Consider the following 18,084-nt stretch of genomic DNA (forward strand, 5'->3'; position numbering starts at 1 on the left):
TACCCTAAGTCAAATGATAAATGCCAACTATGAATTGAATGTCAACGATGTTGAGATAACAACATTGAATTTACAAAATTTGAAATTTTAAAATAACCTAAAAAGGGAGAAAGACTCTACTAAAAGTATCAAAAAACTAAATGAAGCCATCAAATACTTTGAGAAATTACTAAGATCCCCTAGATCCAATAATGATATGTCTAGACTAGGATGCACAAGTACTAAAGAAGAAAAATCATCAAAAAGTGTTGAAGAAAGGAACAATAAGGCTAATAATTCTAAACCTATTTGTCATAACTACGGTAAGAAAGGACATGTTCCTAATGTGTGTAAGAGAAATACTATAAATTAGAATGAGAAGCATAAGAGCATGGTTCACTTCCATAAGTGCAACAAACAAGAACATTAGGCATGTGAATGCAGAACCAAGACCCTATACACAAAGATTTGTAGCATATTGTTACAACTGTTTGAAGTATGGACATGGAGCTTTTGAATGCAGATCCAAACCTATGTATTCATCTAATGGGGACACAACCCAAGAACCAAAATGGACACAACAGAAAAGGGAAAATTATATTAACTGAGAAAATAAGCTAGTACAAATAGTACAGGAAATAAACTTCAAAACATGCCCTAAGGGCTTACAATAGCATAAATCTGGAGATAATTTCTCCTTTTAGTATCTCCTCTCAAACTCCACTCCGAACTGCCTTTTACAATGCCATAAATCTCCTTAAATAGACCCCAGAGGGTTAAGGACTAGGATTACATCCTAGAAAGTGCTAGTAGGCATCCACTGACCAAATAGAAGGTTCTAAAAGCTGCGTTAGAAGTTGGTGCAAATCTAGAAGAATCCAGAAATAGTAACTGAACTTCCGAGAGGCATAACTTTTGAACCGTAGCTCTGATTGACAAACCGTTTACATTTTCAGAAAGCTCTCAAAGTGCTCTATAGCACTATGGACAGCTTTTCTCGTCCCCCATTTTTTGGCCCTTTTTGAGGTCATTTAATGCCCCTGACCTAACTTCGAAGCATTCTTAGGAGGTCTCCAGAATCTGAAAAACTGCAATAACTTTCAAACTGTGGGGCCTTTTGACCTAATTCTTTTTGTGCAATGCTCTAAATCACAATTACATTCATCTAGCCAATTCACACCTTCTAGTTTACCAAAATGATGGCCCAAATACATGCTCCTATTTTTTTGAGATTTTCAAATGCACTGATAGTGGAACTGTGAGAGTTGGAACCTTTATTTGACCCAAATGGGTATCCAAAAATGAAAACACATCAAACAGAAACTAAGTCTAAGTACATTTTTTTTTGGGTGACACAAGATTGCCCTTCTACCTCTGGATGCTCCTACATCATCATCAAATAGGAAAACAAAGGTAAGGAACAATATAAACATTTATAACTAGGATTATAATACAAGATATAGTTGTCATTATTGTTAAGAATATGGACACATTCTTCAGAGTTGTATTAGTACAAACTTCAGAGGTAACTACAAAAGGTGGTTGAGTCAAACCATATGTTAAATAGTAATTTGAAGACTAGTCACATCAATAGATATTGCCCAACAAGGTCAAAGGCACCAAATTGTGAATTTGATAAAGGCAAAGCCAAGGCAGATGTTGAAGATGTTAGAGATGAAATGAACAAGACATGGAAGAAGAAAGATGATTGTAGCACATCAAATGGAGAAGGGATCACTTCACCCAATGGGTTAGGTGATCACACCTCACCAAACTAAACAATCAAGAGGTATGTGGGACTGATATTTAAAAGCTATATCATACATCAATTCCAAAATGATTTAGGACTAAAAAAGATTACATAAGCATGAACAAAGATGCAAGAGGTTGTTAGAAATTTAAGTAAAATATTTTGATTTTTTCATGACTCTATCAAGCATGAAATATTTCCTATGTGTGCCAAGAAAAATTAATGAAGATGTCGAGCTAAAAAATTGTCTAGTTGATGTTGAGCTTGTAATGAATACCAAACAAATGGAATGTTAACATGGATGTTCAGTGAGATTGAAATTGGTTTATTAGGAGGTTACAACTATGTAAGCACTCAACATTAATTGTAAATTTTCAAAGAGTATTTGATCGAATTTCTACTCATTTCACATCATTTTAGATTGAGAAAGAGCAAGGAGAGTAAAAGGTGATCTCGAAGTCCATTCAAAGTGATTGTAGAAGGATTGAGCAATGACTCTAGATAATTTTGTTAGATCTCATAAGGTATTTATTAAGTGTTGAGCTACATAGTATATATCTTCATAAACCTAGCTTCACAAAATGTCATCAAGTTCAAAGAATATAGAGGGTAAGGGGGTTTTGTATGTTCAATTGGTCACTAATTAGGTTAAGAAATCTATATTCAAAGCTATTCCTAATATTTCTTACAAGCAAGACCCCTCCAGTGCATTATCCATGATACCACCAAATGTTTTAATGCTAGAAGATGTTAGGAAATTCTATTACTACAAAATTGGTAGCATTGGTGATATGGAGATTAGAAAAGCCTATGACAGACTATGAAAATTGTGTACTAAAGGAGACTTCAAAATTATAGAGAAGAAAGGGTTAACGTGAGCACTTGATTTCCCGAATGTATTTAAAATAGAATGGATAAGGATAATGCTTAGGAAAATTTATGATAGTTCTCTAAGGTTGGATAATGGATGTATCAAGATAAAAAAAAGGATAATCCATAGGGTTACTAGTTACCAAACCCCAGATTAGCCTAAGAAACTTAGGAGTGATTCAAAAGAGGTCATTGAGAAGAACACTACATCCATGTCAAATAAGAGAGGCATGACTATTGACACAATTATTGATCCTTTGGTAGAATTTGTAGTAAGGGATATTTCACAAAAGTTTTATCAATCTAGTAGATTAAACAATGTGCTCTATATAGCAGTGGATGTGGGATATAAATTTGCCAAGGAAGATCACACATATGATCTAGTAGAACTCTAACTACATCAACTATTTGAGAATTTAGGATCAATAAAGAAGACAAAGAGTGCACAATCTAAATTTGATACTATTCTGATATTCATATTGTTATATGTGCAAAACACTTTTCCTACATTTTGCATAGTTGCATGGAAAAACAACAAATTAGTAGTAGTATAGATAGATGGGTATATTGAGCAATTAGGTGAGAATTTTGAATCTATGATGACTAGCTATTTTGAAGACTTCAAGTAGTTAATGAAGAAAAGATTGAGAATACTAGTATCCCTAGTAGAAATACACTATGATGATGTTTATTTTCTAGTAGATGCTAACTATAATTTTGTATAAGCAGAGGAGGTAGATAAAAATGCTAACACATTTGGAAATTATGAAATGGAAAAGTCCAAAATCACAATGGAACTAAAGATTGTTTTTGTAATAAAGAAGGATAAATTGGTGAAGAAGCTAAAAGAAAAACTTGGAGAGGATGTCAAGTAGGAAGAAGAAGAAGAAGAGAAGGATGAAGAGGAAGAAGACATCCAAGCTCAAGCACCTCTTGTACTAACTAAGGGTATGGGAGAAGACCAGCAAGAAGATGAGATTGAACTTGTTAAAGGTGCCAAGGGAGAAGAAGCTAAGGAAGCACCTGTATACACCCTAAAATGGTTGCCTAAACTATGGGCCCCCATTATTCAATTTATCAATTTATAAAATTTTTTGAATCAATGGTTTGCAATATTTTATTAAATCAATTCAAATCAATTTCCTTGATCGAATTCGATTATTTTATTTCTAAGGTTGATCATTTTATCCTAAGTCTTATTTAATTAAAAGAAAATCTCCTCTTTTAATTAAATAAAATAAGACTCTTTTAATTAAATAATTCATCTGCATTTAATTAATTAAGAGAAAAACCTCTCTTTTAATTTAATTAAATATCTCCTATTTAATTAAAAGAACTTGCTCCCTTTTAATTAAATAAACATCCCACTTAAATATCTCTTGTTGATGAAAGGGAAATAAAATAAATTCTTTTATTTAATTTCTACACTTAAATGCAGATATTTCTAAATGGGACTTATCTTTTCACTTTCTTCTCAACCACTCCTCTTTTCTCATAGGTGGAATTTCAGCTCACATGGATCAAACTCTATTATCCCATATTGGTTGTGAGAAGCCTCTCACCTCCATAATTTCCTTTATAAGGGAGAGCCTTCTCCTCATTTTAGGGACGGATGATGTTATTGTTATGCTGCAAGTTTGGAGAGCAATTTTTGAAGAAGGAGTTTTTGAATGCTAAAGCTTTTTGTGGAGAACTTCTATCTTCTTGTCTCATTCTCTCTTGCACCCATGGCTTTCATCATGGGCTTTTATCATTGCATTTGCATGTTAGTTTAGATTCATATTTGCTTTCATAGATTAGATTTTGCATTGTTCTTGCATTGTTATCATATAGATTAGTTTTCATCTCCATTTGCATGAATTTTGGATCTTTGAATCTCTCATTTCATGGTCTACTTGCATGGGCATGAACTAGGTCAAACTGAGGGCCTCCATTGCAAAACCCTTGCACGCCATGACTGGAGAGTTATGAGTCGCCATTTAAGACCTCGTTCTTGAGTAATCTTGAATATAATGATTTATAGAAGTGTGCTCACATTTTAGGCATACATTTTTGGTGCCCACCATGGGGCAACCCACCTTTGCTTGCTAGTTTTTATGCAGATCTGTTTGTAGACTCAAAGAAACCCTAGATTTGAAAGATTTGCTCATATCTTTCAAAAAAATATGTATTTTGATCTAAAGTTTTTTTTGTAGGGTGGCGATATATCCAAGAAGCTTTGGTCCAATTTTTAGACTTTTCTAAAACATTTTCGAGCTTTTATGATATTTTCTTCATTTTTCATAAAAAATCATTTTTAGGAGTAAATCAACACATTTTTCGAAAAAATTTATAGTTTCAAAAAGCTCTTGGAATTTTAAATAGATTTGGTTATTTTTTGTTTCAATTTTGGAGGTCATATTATGGGTCAATAATTTGATTTACAAAAACTTGTCTGTTTTGACAAAATAACTCCCTAGGGCATAAATTAAAAGATCTTTTCAAAAATTTTACATTTTTGGAAAGCTCTCTAATTTTTGATAGGGGTTACTTTTCTATATTTTTAATTTTGGATCTGAATTCATATCATGTAGATCCTATCTTTATGACTAAGTCAAAAATCAATTGAATAAAAAAGGCATTGAATGAATAGTTTGTATTTCATTTTTACAATGAATCAATGCATAATATGGACTTTCATTTGGGTTACTTGCTGATTATCATCACTCTTAAAAATTAAATTTTCAGATCTAACCTTGATTTTGCATGAGTTGACATATATTGCATTCATGAGTTTGTTGCTTTGTACGTTGCGAGCGAGCGATCAAGTGTAAACAAAAGGTACAACAAAGAAAAGACACATTGTGAGGATTACCAGGTAATTTTCTTTTACTGATAAAACTTCATTTGGAGCTAAAATGAAAATCTCTTGTGTCAAGCTTGTGTGTGTATTTCCTTTCATGTTCTTATTTAACAACACATGCATAATTTGATACCAGGTTGTGATCTCCACTAGTTTCCATTTAGCAGGCTTAGTTACTTGTGATAGATCTAATTAGCTATCTTGGGTTATTGGACTTGCTAATCTGCCGGCCCCTCATTCCACCTTGTGGTTGCAAGCTCAACACCACGTTAAATGGGGAGGGTTCTATAGGATAGAAGCGTTAAATGTTCCACTAGGCAACCCTTTTGTGCTTTTTATAACTCACTAGTTTCTGAGTTGTGGACTCGTTTTGGCTTGTGTGAGGGGTTAAATGATCCACATCTTTGGACTCACCTGGCATTAGTTAAAGTGTTAAGTGTACCACCTTGTGCTCTTTGGTTGCTTTTGGATAGATTTTCTTTCGAGAATTAACATCTGTACACACATAGTAATTAGGCCTCATGAAAACTATTCGTGGATCTTGAGAGAGTAGGTTCCTAGTGAAACTCCTCTCTATGACGGATTCCTTGTAGGTGGGGAGGATACTTTGAGCATCTCGCAGATAGATGAATCTTCAACTTGTTGATTGAGGCATCCTTTCTTTGGAGAGGTTGATAGATCACTGAGAGTTGATATCATAGATCTTTAAGAGATACTCTTAGTTTAGTGTGTCGGATTAATCTATCTGCTTTGATTGGGCTAAAAGTGAAAAGGTGTCAAAACCTTGGATCTAGAAGCTAAGTCCCCTTGTGGTACACTATTATGAGTTGGTCACCTTTAGAGAGGGTTAACCATAGCAGACAATCCCTCTACAGGGCAAACTGCATTGACGGAACCTCAAGTGGTAATAGCCATTTTTGCCATGGTAGTGACAACCACTATATAAATGTCCTTGTGGAAGAAATCTCCATAGGTGTGGTTCATTGTGGGTTGTCAGATCTCCCCAGCAACTCTTGAAGATTAAGTTCTCAGACTGTGTCAAAACTTTGGTGCGCCAGGATTGGAGGTCACCCCTGTGAGTCATAAAAGTTGCATAGTCAAACCATTACTAAAAACCTTAGAGAGGCAAAACTTTTTCATTTTCTAGGAATGTGTGCAATGATTGCAAAACTTTTTGAAAACATACACAAATAACTCTCCTAGGGATTAGCACAAACTAAGTCACTTGATTGTTCATGTGCAAGGTTGCTTTTGCCCTTGCTCTTTTTTTTCAGACGTGCTTGAAATCACCTACTTACTATTTTATGTGCCTATTTATCTGCCTAGTTACTGAAACAAATCAACAATCTGTCCAAAACTATCTAAAATCTTCAAAGTATTTTCAAAATCTAGTTCAATTATCAGTCTGGTTTCCATTTTCGCACACAATTTAAAAACATTTGCATGAATACTTGTTTTCCTACTACTTCTTCATGTAGCTTTGTCTAAGTTCTTTTGCAAACAGTTGCACATCTCCATGCGAGATCTTTATGCTATCAAAGTTAACCTTGCACTACTTTGTGTGGCTTACAGCACATCCTCGTGTGAAATCTTTATGCTATCTTGAGTCTTTGCATGGCCCTGTGTACTTTCTCATGTGCTTCTTAAAAGATCTTCATGCAGAATCTTGAGTCTAAACTATCAAGTTAGTCTGTTAGAGCTATCTGTGCTCTGTACCAAGTCTATTTCTTGCATTAGTTTACTATTTTTCTATCTGAAAACATTCCTCAAATAGTGGCATCCCTCTTAGCTAATGACTTGCGATCCATACTTTAACTAGTCTTGTCTCTCAGTTATCTTGCTCTTGTCCTTTAGTGCTTGTTGTACTCTGTGTCATGATAGTCATAATCTTTGGCTATTCTAGCCTCCAAATCAGACTATTCATGCCTTAGTATACAACACTCTTATCTTGTCCCATTGAGACTAAGTTCTAGTGTGGTCCTTGTCTACACTTTTTCCTTTTGTCATTGTCTATGACTATGGAAACTTGACGTATGTTCTAAAACTTGGTTGTCACTACTTGAAACACAGTACATCAAAATGGCTAACAAAAAATGTGCTAAATCCAATATTCCAAGTGAAGAAGAAAAGCTACTTATTGCAAACATGAAGCAACAAATCCAATCAATGACAGCTCAACTTCAAAAACTAAAGGAGGAAGATGAAATATCATCGAACAAATTCTCCTTGAGAGAAAATGTCCCTTCCTTTTGTGACGACCAAAAATCACATTCTTGTGATCTTGACTCCAAGATATCTGAGAACACTTCACAAACACCCAAGAAATCTAGAAATATCTTTCAAGAAAAACCTTGGGAACCTAAACCAAAGCATGATTTCACACCTTTGGGAAAATCTTATAAATTGACCTTGGAAGAACTTCTTGAAGAAAAACTCATTACTTTACCTAAGCTCTCTTTGGCGGGATTTTCCTTTATGAGTAACTATTGTGCCTATCATAGACATAATTTACATAAAACTTCACATTGTAAGGAGCTAAAAAACAAGATTCAAGATCTCTTTGATAATGGCATAATTCAAAAATCTAAGCTCTCAACTACTAAAGATTCTACTCTCAAGAAGGATCAACCTCATGAAACCATGTCTAATAATAGTTCAAACACAACTTCTACCTCCTCCAACATAGATCCACTTTCTCAATTGTCCAATCTTTCCAACACATATTCACTAAAAGAACTTGCTACTCCCCCAGTTGACTATGTGTACCCTCAAGGACTACCTTTAAAGGAAAATCAAGCTAATCTTAACTTAGCTGCAAACCTCTCCCATACTACACAAAGCAAAGATCCAAAACCTCCATGTGTTGCTCCTCCTATTATCCCCAATCAAACTATTCCTCCATTGTCCCTTCAAGAGCCTGTTATGGAGACTCTAGAAATATATTCGAATACAGATTTAGATACTCCCTCATCCTTGGATTTGGTTTCATGTCAAGAGGACCACTTAAATGATTAAGAAACAAATGTTGATCAAGACCAAGATTCCTTCATCCCCTTTCAAGTCCTCCAAGATCTTGTGCCTCCATCTCAAGAGCCACATAGTCCTCCATCTCCCATGTCATGCACCTCTACTAAGCAAGATCAAGATGTTCCTTCCACCATCTTTAAGGAGATTACAAAAGACCAAGAGAAGGATACTTTTCCTCTATTACCCAAAATTCCTTTTGAAGAGAAAAGTGTTCCCTCGCTCTCCTATTCTACCTCGCTTCATTCAGTTCCAAACTATGCTCAAGCTTTAAATACTCCCATCAAAGATATTGGTCCTATAATAGTTATTCATAAATCTATTGATGACTTTGGTCATATTGATCACTCTAAAGATGTTGATATCCCTACTCATGGTCCATTCACATCTTCTAAATCTATCCTTGGTCCCTACCCATCCAAGCTAAAACATTCAATTCTTCCATCCATATTGGGACCTTATGTTCCTCTATCTCATATTTCCACTACTAGCTCATTATAGATTCCTCCTACCCTACCCCAAGATCAACAATGATACACATACTTGAACTCTTCACATTCACCTTTCCATCTAAACCATTCATATTGGCCTCATTCCTCCACAAGTCCCAAGTCCTTTGGAAGCAATTTGGATGATCAACTCAAACATAAGTGCATGAATCCATCCTCAATAGTTCACTATGTCTCCTCTAATCGACATGTGAATGTCAAGAAGAAAAACCAAAAAAGAGACCACAAAGGTCCACTATTCAAAGAGCTCAACCAAAAATAATGTGGGTTCTTAAATCTGTTCTTGAAGAAATGTGTTCCAAAGCATCTAATGAAAAATCAAAATCTATATGGATTCCAAAGTCTCTTTTGAAGGAATTGAATATTGAAAACAAATCAAAGTTGAAATTCAAGCTTCCAAAGGCTTACACTCCATCTTCTTCCCAACATCTTCCTAAAAAGGTTTCAAAACCTTCTACTCCACCTTCCTCAAAAATTATTCCACTAGCTCATACATCTAAATCTCATACTATTTCATCCATATTTCCTCCATCATTCTACTACCCTTCAAGGTGTGTGTCAATGTTGATCTTGCCCACTTTTTCTTCTCCCCTTGCACATCCCTTTCAATACCCTATCCACTCCCCCTTTTATCCTTCCATCCCATTTATCTCATCCATGGCCTAAACCTTGTCCTTCATATACCTTTTCTACTATCTCCCTCCATTACCTTATCAACATCTTTGAGCATACCTTGCTATGGCCTTGGCTTATCATAACTTATCTTTCTTATAGGAGTGCTATCTCACTTGAGAAAGGCTTGAATTCTTTCCAAAAACTCTAAAAAAAAAAATAAAAAAAAAAGAAAAAAAAAAGAAAAATGAAAAAGTTCCTTGGTGAAAACCACTTCTTGTGGCACCTTGGTAGCAAAAGTAAAGAAAAATAAATTCGTCCTATGGTGAAAACCACTTCTTGTGGCACCTTGGACAAGTACCATGATGAAAACCTAGTAAACAGGCATCATACATAATGCTTCCATCCATGACATCCTATCATGATCTTGCTTATCCTTCAGAAATTCTCATTCCTGAAGTCATTCACTCATAACCTCCATAAAAAACTTTGCTATCCTATTCGGTTAACCCTTAGGTCTTGATCAACAAAAGAAAGAAGAAAATTCAGTTCTTAGCAATCTCTTGACATGGTCACTTTCTTGGATTACCTACACGACACCCTTCACTACACCATGAGCTTATATTGTTATCCTTTTCCCTAGCTTGGGTAATCTTGTAAAGACTTTCCTTGAGGGTAACATTCACCATTTCATACTCCTTGTCTTTCCATCTCTGCTTATCCACCAGCTTGCTACTACATCTCATCCTACACCTTGCTAGACACTAGAACAAAATCAAGGTGATTCTTCTTGAGAGCTAGTAATCTCTGAAAAAATCTAAAAATTGGAAAAAATTCCTAAAAAAAATTGTTACCCTAGTGAAAACCTAACAATAGGCTTCTTGGTAACACCAAAAAAATTTAAAGATCTGAAAAAAATACAAAAAAATAAAAAAAAGAGAAAAATACAAAAAAATTGAAAAACAAAAAAAAACAAGTGCCATTGGTGAAAACCTGGAAACAGGCATCATGGTAGCAAAAAAGGAAACATTTCTGCCAAGAAGGTGAAAACTTAGTAAATAGGTGCCTCTTGTTCCCAATGCTCCATCTTCCAGCACATCTTCTGGCTATTCTGTACAGTCACTTTCACGATTTTACTTTCTTGCTTTTCTTGCTCATGTATACATGGATTGAGTCTTGTCCCAGCTCAGGGGCATCCCCCCTTAGTGTCACTCTTTTTGAGGTTCTCCTCATAGAATCTCTTTCACAATAGTCACCAGTTGTTTCAAACAGAATCTACCTATTGTCACTAGTGTCATTCTTTTCGAGATTATCCTCATAGAATCTCTTTCGCAATAGTCACCAGTTGTTTCAGCTGTGTCTGCCTACTGTTGCTTAGGTCATGTCTCCAGCTTCATTTATGGAAGATCTCTATTGCGTCAGTCACCGGTCATTCTGGCTATGTCTATCTATTGTTGCCCAGTCCTCTTTAGGTTCTTCATCATGAAGATTCCTCTTTGACATCAGTCACCAGTCATCCTGACTAAATCTACCTACTATTGTCACCCTACTAAAGAGATTTATTTCGAATGTATTCTGGACATTAGCACTTGACATCAATCCCAAAACACTGAATTCAAAAATGATATCTTGTTTGGATATATTGAGCTCTTCCTTTTTTTTCTTTTTCTTTGCTTTATCATATCTCCTCGAGCAACTCGATGATGTCATCTTCAACTAGGGAAGTAATGAATAGGGGCATGATCTTTTTTCTTTGCTTGTTGTTTGCAGTTTAGTTCCAATAAGTTGATCTACTCCTGTAAGAGGGGTGTCCACTATAAGAGCCTCCATCTCGTATTCGATGGCCGTGTGTACCTCAACTCCTTTTATATGAATACATTAGTAATGTTTGTTCTTCTCCTTGTTTGTTGGAGTGAACTCTTCATGCTATAGTAAATATTGATACTCCTCCTGCTAAGTGAATGTACAGGTCACTGCGAGTATATTTAGCACACTTCTATCTCAGGTTATGAATGCAAGGGTCATTGCAAACAAAATAAATACTAAATACTTAGCATAAGAGGGATCTCCCGTGTGTTTGGTGTTCCTGTTACACAAGCAACATTTAGGTCATCCTAGCATTTATGCTTTGATGCTTATGTTAACTTACTACATTAAAAGGGACAAATGTTCTGGTCATTTTGGCTTCTTGTGCCTCGAATGCTTACATTTAATCCTGAAAAATCAATAAGGTATGTTATATTCATATTTCCATGATTGTAATGTCAGTGGGAATTGTATGACCTACGAGCTTTGTTCTATATCCGGTGATGATTAAATATTGAGGCTTGGTAACCAGACCTAGGGTTGCATTTAACATAGTCTCGCATTGCATACTTCACTTGTATAAGCATTTGATTCAATTACAAATCTACTTTCACCTTCTTTGATGAGGGATTTTTGATCTCTTCAAAGTATCATGTTCTTCACGACTTCACAAATGATCGATTAATCACTCTTTTGGCTACTTTGGCTGCTTAGAACCCTTTTTTTTTTGGGATCGAATTCAAAATCTAACACACTTAAGTGGCTCAAAAATGCATTTTAGAATTTTGAGCAATCCAAATTCTTTTGATACTTTGTGATTCTTGGAATCTTTTCAAATCAAACTTGGACTTTTGGACCTCAAAATCACTTCGGATCAACTTCCACATTCCTTCAGATTGTTCTAATCTCTTCAATTTCTTCTGATCATTCTAATCTCCTCATCTTTTCTTTAGATCATTCTGATTTTTTCTACATTCTGTTGAATCTCAAAACTGATATACTGCTTCACATCATATTTCTCGTGTGTCATCTTTCAATTTTGCTCCCGAGGGGGTAGGATGATTACATCATTGAATACTTATTGCTCGGGGCATCTTGTTCCCATCTTATGTCCTCATTACTTGGGGCATCTCATAACTCAGGGAATCTTGTTCCCTTCTATCTAGCATCTTTGCTATCTATCTTATTTTTTTCATTAATTGATCAACCTTATAATAGCTCTTCTCAAAGTTTGATGGACAGGTATTGGGACAGTCTAAACCCTGACTCCTGAGGATCAAGCCTTCTTCTGGGGATGATCCTATGACTCATGATTAGACTTTTTAATCTTTTATTAATCTCAGGTATCTAGGTGTTCTATCTGGATCCTTGAAGGTTAAGCTCCGTTCTGGAGATAATCTTCTAAATGCTTTTAATCTCAGGTATCTAGGTGTTCTATCTAGATCCTTGAAGGTTAAGCTCCATTCTGGAGATAATATTCTAAATGCTTTTAATCTCAGGTATCTAGGTGTTCTATCTGGATCCTTGAAGGTTAAACTCCATTCTAGAGCTAATCTTCTAAATGCTTTCAATCTTAGGTATCTAGGTGCTCTGCCTGGATTCCTTGGGATTAAGCTCTATTCTAGAGATAGTCCTTAAAAGCTTAGCAATTAGTCTTCGTGTCATCAACTTTGGAACCAATCCTTAAATTAAATCACTTTTAATAAATATGCCTATCTTGATTAATTAAATGTAATTATTTAATTAAATGAGAAAGGTATCTTCATAGTTGCACTTGTGACTTGTGATGATTGTGTGATTTTTTTGATGTCTGCTAATAATGGCCCAATGATGAAAATAAGTTCTTTACATTCTCTAATGAATGATAAACACAAAATCCTATGTTATAGTTTCTCTTTTGCAAGTACACCATTGCATTTTCATGTAGCTTTCATTATTAGACTTCATGTTAGTTTGCATTTTTAGGCTACATTATGAGTTTGAGAGGGTTCTCCCTTCATCTTTATTGTGGACTTTTAATCAATTGTGGTCATGTTTTGATCTTCATTTCCTTATCTTCTTTCATGATCTCAATCAAAATTTCTATCTTAAATAGTTGATTGATTTTGGGGCATTTTCTTTTCTTCTTTCTATTTTCTTTCCATATCTTTCAAACTCCTATCTTCCATTTTCTTTATCCCCCACTTCTTTTCTTTCAAAATCACCTTTGGGGCATAATATTTCATGCTTGATGATCTACCTTGGTTCAATGATTCTTATATATTTCATCTTACATCAAGAACCTTATCTTTTGTTCGATTTGATCAAATTTATCAATTTGTTGTCTCTCCTCTATCTCATTTCGATTTCGATCATGAGGGGGCAATAATTATTAACTTCAATCTTTGATTCAATTTCATTCTTTGACTACATGTGTTCCCAAATTGATCACACATTAGTCAAAGAGGGGCAAATGTATACACCCTAAAATGGTCGCCTAGACTATGGGCCCCCATTATTCAATTTATCAATTTATCAAATTTCTTGAATCAATGGTTTGCAATATTTTATTAAATCAATTCAAATCAATTTCCTTGATCAAATTCAATTATTTTATTTCTAACGTTGATCATTTTATCCTAAGTCTTATTTAATTAAAAGAAAATCTCCTCTTTTAATTAAATAAAATAAGTCCCCATTTAATTAAAAGGTAACCTCTCTTTTAATTAAATAATTCATCCGCATTTAATTAATTAAGAGAAAAACCCCTCTTTTAATTTAATTAAATATCTCCTATTTAATTAAAAGAACTTGCTCCCTTTTAATTAAATAAAAACCCCACTTAAATATCTCTTGTTGATGAAAGGGAAATAAAATAAATTCTTTTATTTAATTTCTACACTTAAATGCAGATATTTCTAAATGGGACTTATCTTTTCACTTTCTTCTCAACCACTCCTCTTTTCTCATTGGTAGAATTTCATCTCACATGGATCGAACTCTATTATCCCATATTGGTTGTGAGAAGCCTCTCACCTCCATAATTTCCTTTATAAGGGAGAGCCCTCTCCTCATTTTAGGGACGGATGATGTTATTGTTATGCTGCAGGTTTGGAGAGAAATTTTTGAAGGATTTTTTGAATGCTAAAGTTTAATGTGGAGAACTTCTATCTTCTTGTCTCATTCTCTCTTGCACCCATGGCTTTCATCATGGGCTTTTATCATTGCATTTGCATGTTAGTTTAGAGTCATATTTTCTTTCATAAGATTAGATCTTGCTTTCATAGATTAGATTTTGCATTGTTCTTGCATTGTTATCATATAGATTAGTTTTCATCTCCATTTGCATGAATTTTGGATCTTTGAATCTCTCATTTCATGGTGTACTTGCATGGGCATGAACTAGGTCAAACTGAGGGCCTCCATTGCAAAACCCTTGTACGCCATGACTAGAGAGCTATGAGTCACCATTTGAGACCTCATTCTTGAGTAATCTCAAATATAATGATTCATAGAAGTGTGATCACATTTTAGGCATAGATCACCTACTCCCATAGAACAAAAGAAAAGGAAGACTAAGGCCTAACTAGTAACAAAAGCCAAGAAGGTAGCCAAGTTGACTTAGTCCATACCAACTAAACCTACTATAAGGGCTAGTGCACATGCAATTGCATAAAATGCTAAAGAGAAGAAAAAAAATACTGAGCAAGGAGGACAAGTGCAGAAAAGGCCAAAAAGGAAATATGTTGCACAAGCTAAATCATATAAGGAGAAAACATAATCAGATGACAATAATCACTTTAAAGTGGCGAGTCATAATCCTCTATCATTTATTTAGAATCTATGTGAAAATGTCAAGAATAGTGTAAACTTATTAGGATTTACACATATAGACTTTGATAATCTTGGTAAAGTGGATAATAATCAAGTGGAGGAAGCTATATATGCCATGATGGAAAAATTCAAGACTACCCCACTAGAGATTGCCAAGTCAATTCCCAAAAGCTTATATGATAGTGTTGAGTAGAAATGACAGTATTGTCTAAACTTGGAGAGATAGATAAGAGATTCACGTCTTACACAAGTGATGCCTACACTTAGAAAGACACAAATTTCTAAGGCTATAAAGAAATATGTTGTTGGGCTTGTTCCTAAATATAGAACCTTTAGCATTTTGAAAAACAATATTGAAGATGTAGTTAAGAAGTTCACAGAGATGTGCAAGCTTACATATGGTTAACTATAGTAAAGGAAGATGAGGAAGATCCCATAGAGGTAAAAGATGATGGTGAAGAAGATCATGTAAACATTTTTGAGGGATGAATTGAAATTCACATAGATGACAAGGCAATAGTTGAAGCAAAAAAACAAGAATAACAGAGTGTGCAAGACACACAATTGCCTAATGTCAACCCCCAACACGTAACATGTAAGATTACTAAAATAGTATCAGTGAAGGATGATTCTAATGTAACAGATCAAAACATCAATCCCCTTAGAGAGCAAGATCTTAAGAAGATACTTGATTAGTTTACGTTACAGGAAAAACATTGTGAGAATCATGTATTGGTCAGTATAGATGAAGTACAAAAGATATTGAGTGAAACTAAGAGGGAAAAGGCGAATACACAAGAACCACCTACTATCACCGCTCAAGTCACTCATGTACAATGTTTGGTCAACATACTAGAAGCTACATCTAAAAAGGTTGATACAATTGAACAAAATATAGTGGAAGCACAAGGAACTACAATAGAACAGAGTGAACTAGGTCAGATAAACTTATTTGCCCCACCAATACAAACACAAGGTGCATCCCAAGGCATTGTGGAACATATGGATAAGACTAAAGAGATTGAGTTAACTCCAAAGGTGAAAGAGAATGCAGCTATTTAAGCCCTTGTAACCTTACTAGTATCTGACACACCTTCAAGTCAAACTCTAAGGAAGCCAACCATAGATGCAATGTCATTGCAAATCTTAGTCTCAAGCCTAAGCTCATGAAAGGCTAAAGAAGTAATGCAATATGGATATGTGAGCCTTGATGAAGAAATTGTTCTACTAAAGTATGATTATGATACAATAAATATAGAATAGATGGGCATAGTTCAAGAAGCTCTTGCAAGGAAAAAGCATCAAGAAATTCTTAGAAGGGAGAAAATGTAGAAGTAGGCATTATAGGACATAAAAGACATCTTTTTAGATGCATTCAATCTACTGACACCAGATGAGACCAAGCCATTGATTAAATAACTATCACATATAGTGGAAAAGGTTAGTGATATAGATCTAAATAAAAATGTAAATTGTTAGAATGCTCAGAAAAGAAATTTCAAATCAAATTAAATGAAAAGATATCATGTGGAATAGCACTAACACAAGTTCCATTAGCAACAAAAGTAGAAAGTGTGAAGAAGGTACTTGAGAATATCTTCTCATTGTACACAAAATTGAGCTATCCAAGATCCTTCACATAAGAGACTAGAAGTGACATTTTGAGGTTGGAAAGTCAAATCAGTTCATCAAGTACAAAACTACCAATGACACTAGCTTAGAGTGAAAAGCACTTTAGAACATTACTACAAACCTAGAGTTAGTTTGCTGTGTAGACACCTAAAAACCTTTAGAAAATAAAGTATTTTTATTTTCTAAAAAATTCCTGATGACATCATCATTTATTAATTAATTAATTATTTAATTTATTTATTTATTTTTATGCCATTAAATCCCTTTATCTTAATTAAAAATATTTAATTAAGGAATCCCTCCCAAAAATGTTTAAATCTTATTTAAACATTATTTCCTTATTTATTAATTATTTAATTAATAAATTCACCCAAAAACTCAAAATAAATAAAAATTTAATTTTTGCCCAAAATTGGCCAATTTCCTTAAGACCACTAACCTCTTCCAAAATCTTCTAATCCTTCTTTAATTTTGATTAAAGGCTAATGCCATCATTTCCTACCCGTAATCCCAACTCAAAATATTTAATTAAGATTAAATATTAATCCTCATGTTTATTAAAAAAGTTTTAATAAATATCTCCTCAACCCAAACCCTTGAAATAAATAAAACTTTATTTATTTCCTAAAAATCTAATTTATCCTCATCCTAAGAAGTTCTAGACTCTTCTAGAAAGTCTTCATCCTCATCCTAGGAAGTTCTAGACTATTCTAGAAAGTCTTTATCCTCATCCAAAGTCTAGACTCTTCTAGAAGATGTCTTTAAACCTAATCCTAATCCCCTCCTAATCTTGTCACATTCTCTAAACATGGGTTAAGACTTACTAACCCAAGCCAAAGTTAACACATATCTCCTCCTTCACCCACCCTCATTAAATGCCATCCACTTGCCTATCCCTAAGCTAATCCTAAACCATCCTAATCCATCCTCTAATCATGTGCACAATCCTAAGAAAGCTTAAAACCTTCCTAATCAAGCCCAAGTCAAAATTCCTCTCATCTCCCTCAAAATATCCCAACCATAAAACTTTATGAAGCCCACTAGGCCATAAATGACTCTTCCAAAGCCCTTTCATTGCTCTTACAAGACATTATGAGGGTCTTTATGAAGATTTTATCCCTTGAGCCTCCTTTGTTGACTCATCCTTCCCCTTTCCTCCATCCTCTCACCCTGTGACATGTGTCTTTCCCTGATTGGCTCTAAGGAAGCACAATCCATGTGATCTCCTCTCATGCAATCTGATCCCT

Source organism: Cupressus sempervirens, chromosome 9, assembly GCF_028749045.1.
Source record: "Cupressus sempervirens isolate cs-2001-9-10 chromosome 9, ASM2874904v1, whole genome shotgun sequence".
Classification (NCBI taxonomy): domain Eukaryota; kingdom Viridiplantae; phylum Streptophyta; class Pinopsida; order Cupressales; family Cupressaceae; genus Cupressus; species Cupressus sempervirens.